Source organism: Papaver somniferum, chromosome 1, assembly GCF_003573695.1.
Source record: "Papaver somniferum cultivar HN1 chromosome 1, ASM357369v1, whole genome shotgun sequence".
Taxonomy (NCBI): domain Eukaryota; kingdom Viridiplantae; phylum Streptophyta; class Magnoliopsida; order Ranunculales; family Papaveraceae; genus Papaver; species Papaver somniferum.
The window spans coordinates 30,919,867-30,926,647 of record NC_039358.1 but is presented as its reverse complement, the minus strand read 5'-3'; positions in this window follow the sequence as shown (position 1 = coordinate 30,926,647).

Genomic DNA, 6,781 nt, shown 5'->3' with positions numbered 1-6,781 from the left:
AAGAAGAAGAAGAAGAAGAAGAAGAAGAAGAAGAAGAAGAAGAAGAAGAAGAAGAAGAAGAAGAAGAAGAAGAAGAAGAAGAAGAAGAAGAAGAAGAAGAAGAAGAAGAAGAAGAAGAAGAAGAAGAAGAAGAAGAAGAAGAAGAAGAAGAAGAAGAAGAAGAAGAAGAAGAAGAAGAAGAAGAAGAAGAAGAAGAAGAAGAAGAAGAAGAAGAAGAAGAAGAAGAAGAAGAAGAAGAAGAAGAAGAAGAAGAAGAAGAAGAAGAAAAAGAGAAATGGAGAATATGGTGTCTAAATTCTTGGGAGAAGGCTGAAATTAAGTTATTTTTAGACATTTCGGGTTTGTAAAGATTGAGATGCCCAAGCTGGATGAAGGTGTCTTGTTTTCCACCATTAGCTTCTTGTCTATTTTCTGTTTGGTTAGTTATTATTGTTTCTTGACATGTGTCAATGCCGTTAACAGCTCCCCCTCCCTTAGCTGGGATACCTGCAGCAGCAAAAAGGAGGAAAATAAAAATAAAATGACTTGTTATCCTTCCACTGCCGGGAGAGGGAGAGGGAGAGGGAGGTAGTCGCTGCTCTGGGAAGCCAGCCTAACGCGGTAACCTCCGCTGCAGTGACCACACAATCCAGGCCTACACCCGGACCATGCAAATCAACTCCCAACTTGGAACGGGCAAGAATACTTACCACTATACTACAACGACTTGATTTGTTAGCGTAATCCTGATCTAACTAACTAAACCCCAAACTTATTTCGGATATACCTCTTGGACCAGTAGGAGATGGACGAGAATGGAAGGAATGCAACAATCAAACATTTCACCCAAAAGTGCAAATGGAACTCACATCAACAGAACTTAAAAAGAAGTTCAACCAGACATGGTTATAGCAGTGACAAACTCCAAGGGTGGTAAGTTTATTAATCAATGTATATCATATCAAATCCTCTCTTTACATGTAATGGAAGTAAAAGTGTATAATTAGTGGAGTCATTTTTTCGCCTTATTAACACCGTCATGCTCACAAATAAATACAAAATATGTTCTGATTAATCCAACATAAAAGCTAGCCTAGTGTTGGTGTTCAAAACAATATGAAACAATCTCATAGGCTTGTTAACATAATGCCAAATTAAACAATCTCATACAATATTACTTGAGAAGATCAGACAAGTTTACCAGTTAATAAGTGTATCCAGATATCTTCTTATCTTTCTAGCTGATTTGTCGCATCTTCCGATTTTTTAGCCGACTTCATTATCTTTATATCTTCTTCCCCCAATTCTTTCAACGAAACTAACGTGTTCTTGTGAGCGAATATTCGATAAGAATGCAGTGAATCCACAATCTCTTTTGAGGTTGAAGATATTGCATCATAAATGCTGAGAGACATGTAATCGAAGCATAAAACACTGCCACTCTTGGTCAAGGCTAACGGTCTTTTTCCAGGCAAACAAAACTCTTTACTCCAACCCAATGGCTCTTGGTCCACCTGCTCTTTCATGTCACAGATATCCTTCTTCCTTTTCAGCAGTCATATGTCATTATAAAAGCATTTGGTGATTTGACAGAAATATCCGAAATTATAATACAAAAGCCCACCCAAAACCCCTATAGAACTCCTCCTCCTCCTGTACATGGTGTTTACTGGCAAAGGAAGTGGCAAATGTTCCTGGAACTTTTCCTCTGGCCAAATCAAAAACAAAAACCTATAGTATCTCTTACATCCAGCCAATGCAGTGCTCCATTTGAAAAGACACCATATTCTTGATAAGTTCCGAAAGATTCAATACCTAACCTCCCAACATTTCTCCACCCACTGCCACTTCCAAGAGTGTATACCACAACGATTTGTAGAAAAAATATCTTCCTTTAACTTATACAGTTGGACAACTTTATACTTTAAGGAAGGTAACCAAATCCGCACGAACGAATGTAATCATCACAATTTGTCTTAAAATATGGAAGCATAACATATTTTCTGGTCACAGGGTTGCATATACAAATAGTATGATTTTGGTATCCATATAGACCATTAATCGAACCAATAATCATAGGTGATCCAAATGGAGGTTTTATATCGATTCTTGTAATACTATGAACAGGTTTGTCCTCATCGTACTCAAAGTAATGAAGTAGTCGATCATGATCTAAGAGATAACTTAACTTACCAGAATCAGTGGATCGATTAAGATGAGTTAGATGCAATTTGGAGAATAATGGATGACGAGAAACCAGATTCAACCATGGTTTGCTTACCAATTTGCAGTCAAGGATGGATTCAGTAGGTAAACGAGTAACAATATCTAGTAAAATACCTGATGGAAGATTCTTCAAATTCCCCATTCAAGCGCAAGAGTAGATCTTAGCTAGGGTTTGAAATTGGGAGTTTTGGCTGGTGCGTTTGGAATTGAGAGTAAAGTTTGGGGTTTGGAATTTGGAGCTTGTCTCAGATCAGAACCACCTATCGATGGAGATCCATAATTTTGCGGCTGATGAGAAAGAAGCAAAATCTTCACTTCACTGGATGACAAGGGAGAAAAACCCTTGTGTTACTAGATAATTTACAATATTATTGAATGAAGAAGAAAAGAGATGAGCTATATAGAAAGAGTTTAATCCAGATAGGGAGGAGGAGAAAAGGGTTGCAAGTATTTCCTAATATGGAGAGAACACTTTTTGCAAGAATCTAATGTAAATCACAAACAAACAGGAATGGTGGGGGTTGAAAGGTGTGGTTCTCCTAATCTTTCTTTATTTCTTTCGTTTTCGTTTTCTTATCATTATCATGGCCGGCCTAGGTTCTTTGTATTTCACTAAGAAAGTAAATGTTAGAATGTGCATGCATGGTAATGGTTCACACTACAAACAACAAAAGTCATCTAAGATCGGTCATATAACCATATAGTAAACCAATATTACTTCTGCACCATCTGTGTCTAAATCCAACCAAAATTTGCCTGAACCCAAGGGTAATTCCCTTTTGGTTGGCCAATGCATTTAGTACTACGGCATTTAGCCTTAACCCAAGGGTCATACACTTACCACAATATAAAGACATGATCAGTTTTAGACTGCACTTGGCAGTTGCATTTCACCATCCCACATGTGACAGCATCAAGTTGAATTCCCTTTCTTAGTCAACAGCCCCATAAATAGTGTATATAAAACAGTCTAACGGGTCAGATCATAACTCTGCCGAGAGTTGAAAAATTGCTGCAGAGAATTGAAAAGTTGCTCAGGGTTCTACTCCAAATGCTCAACATCATTTATTCTGATGCTTCTTCTTCATACTGTTCTGTCACTAAGCTTCTTGGGTGTAACGCCGTCATTCTGCAATTCAAATGAATCCTGATAATGTTAAGACTCGTTTTTCCAAAGAAAATCATACAGCAACCTATCTATGCATCAGATAAGCCGACAAGAAGGCTTGTATTTATTGGCCGACTCACTCATGGCAGAAACAAATGGCACAGTAGTGACCATTTCACAGGTTGAAGCTGTGCAGGCACATAATGAAATTTCCGATGAAGAATTTTTCTCGAAATTAGATTTTTGCTTTTGACAAGTACTTGATCTAGTACTGATTGAACAGAATGTAAGAGATGTACATATTTGATGCTTGATCCTAGGATTCTGGATGCGTAGGCAATCACAGCCCAGCATTTCCCTTGCAGGACCAACCCCAATAGCAAAACGGATTTCTTGTTTTATATGTACTTGAGGGTTAAGTGAACATCAGAATATGAGTTTCTATTTAGGAAAGTTCAAGATGTCGACATAATGGGTAATTTGAACATGTTCTAGAACCGTATTCTCTCGCATTGTTCAAAGATATTCCTTGATACTCATGGTGAGATCCCAAACCGAAATATTTGAGAATATTTTATTAGATTTTCCACATTTATATGTTTTATTTTCCAAGTAAGTAAAACATATCTCTGGATGATATATTAGTAAAGTATACTTGTATACTAACTAATATCAGTGGTCATCCATGAGGGATTTCGATTTATTAGCTGGATATTAGTTGGAATTAGACAAAACCAAAAATTGGTATTTATTCGATATCATATGATATTTTCGATTATGGGAATTCCTTGGTGTCCAATCTACCTTGGTCTGTAAATAGTGAAGTTTGTTCTTCTTATAAGCTTATCCTGACACTCGTACTTCATTTTGTAGACAGAGTGATAACCGAACAATAGGATTACCTGTAATATTATATTGGAGAGAGTAACTTAATCAGGCGAATTTACGTCAATTTGATTTAAAGTCTTATGTGCGATCAAGAAGCTCTAGAAGTACCGTTGGTGGGTACTAGAATTGTATTGTTGTTTTAGTTTTCGATTATTGATTTGATTGCCGAACGGTGGTTAATTAAACCTATTGATATTCACCTATTTTGATTATTTTGGGAGCCTTATCTTCTGATATAAGGTCACTCAAACTACATCAGGGATCGACATTGTTCATATTTGTTTATAGATATGACGATAGGATTGTGATCATCAATTTTAACAGATATCATTTTGTGTGTGATTGATCATAAGATAATCAAGTTGTTTGTGAAGGTAAACTGAAGTCTAAAGATTTGAAGATATGATGATTTCTAATTGATTTTTGATCTTTGTGACAAACACATTTGATTGGTTGGGATTCGATTTAGCTTTGTTTATCTTGATAAATATCTTATATCTAGTCGTATAGATCAACGATCTATCATTTGGTGTTTTTATATACGCATCCGAATCTGGTAGGTTGTGAGCCTAGTTTATTAGATCTTGGTTATGATGATCTTGATAATCTAGATCTTGGTTGACCTAAACTAAAGAAAGAAGTTTATTAGTTTAAACGGAGGAGCATTTTTTTAAATCGCCAATAACTCTGATTTATTTCCTGAGATTTAAAGCAGCTACCTGTTTTGGAAAACTATTTGTTTGTGGGTGAAAACTGTTTCTGCTGATTTTGGTAATTTTGGGTGTGTGGGTGAGAAACGAATCTAAAACCTAAACAATGCACTGCACATGAGTACTTTTGATTCGAGAGATTAATCTGTACAATCCTGGCCTAAACCAAGAAATGGCCGTTCCAGGGTTTGCTTCGGTCACAAAGTGAAGGAAAATGGTTGGTCTTAGGGAGGGAAGCGAAGAGAGTGTTGAGACCAGAATGGTTAATTCTGAAGATGTAGCTTGTTTTATGACTTGCATCAGAAAGTGGAACTGGCTTGCAAAGTGAAAAGCTATCAGTTCTTGGTGATTTCTGGATACTATGTTGTTGCCGACCAAAAACTTGTTGTTTTGGTGGAAATAGGTGAATCCTATTTATACAAGTCATATCTAAACGTACCCTGGTCTCGTAGGAAGTGGGAACGATTGGGTGATGGAAGAGTGGAGTAACGTATAACCGTCAGAAACCCATGCTTCCATGATGAAGGAAGTGGATCCGTTTACACCTGTTACTTTTTGCCTCCATTAATTGTCGCGCTTCATGACACTTTCTTATAACGGGAGTATTGCACGGCACACGTTGTAAAACTCCAAACCAATACCCTGATGAGTATCCCCCCGTTTGTGACATGTTTGATGTCTCGAGTGTTTTCGTGGAAAACGTGTAGCAGGTTGCTATGTGTGGCAAGTCAAAGTCAAGAGTTTTGCCGGAGGAAAATAACATGTGATGCTATTAGGCACGTCTTGGATGTTCGCCTAAAACTTGCCACAAGTCGGTCAGTTCGGTGGCGAACTTGGTTGGTTGAGATTGCATCTCATGAGGAAGGGTAGCCGTTGTTTATGGCTACCTTCTGTTGGCGCCTAGTAATGGCACAGTGGCGTTTTTGGTGTATGCCAGTGGCACTGAGGCATGACTGGTATAGCTCGTGCATGCCGGTGGCACGGTGGTATAAGTGGTGCCTGGTGTAGCCATGGCCACGAGATTTAAACGGCTGGTCGCCTAAAAATTTCCACAAGTCTGTCAGTTCGGTGGCGAATTTGGATGGCTGAGATTGCATCTCATGAGAAAGGATGTCCATTGATTGTTTCCGTATATTGTTATATAGCAAAGTGGTGCCATTGGCATGGTGGCGTCTGGCGTAGCCATGGCATAGCAGCATGCCAGTGGTGTAGCCGTGGCAGCTGTTTTGGCATATTGGTGTTAGACCCAAATATGGCTCTGGCAACATTGGCCCTGTTTCTAAGTTAAACTTAAGGCCTTAGGAGAGTCACTTAACCTAGTTGGCAGCGATTTTAGCTAAACTAGGGATTGGCACATTGGTGTTAGACCATAAATGTGGCGTGGCAACATTTGCCTTGTTGCCACATCAATCCCAATGCTCTGGGGAACTTTACTTGGCTTGGTTGGCGTAACAATTTTTCCTAAATTAGGGTTTGGCATACCGAAACCCTAATTAGTGTGTGTGGCATGCGGACGCGACATGGCGATACTTCTTGTGCAAACGGTGCCATATCTTTGCCAAAGGAACTATAGCAAGTCCATGGTGTGGAAACGGCTACAGGAGTAAGGATTGTCGTGGGTGGCTATGATATGGCGCCGTTCCTAGGGCTTCTTGGGTCCCACCCGGCTCGTGGCATGTTGTGGGGTCGAAGTGGCATAATTTGTGCCACGACTGGAAATTAGGGATTTGGTTAATGCAAAGTCGTGCTTCTGACTATAAAACCCTAATTTAAGCTTATCATGGTGTTGGCCACGAACAAGAGGTAGGTTAGCACGCAGGGCGCTATTTATGGCATGTTTTGGCATGCTTCCACAAAGTGCCATGTTGGC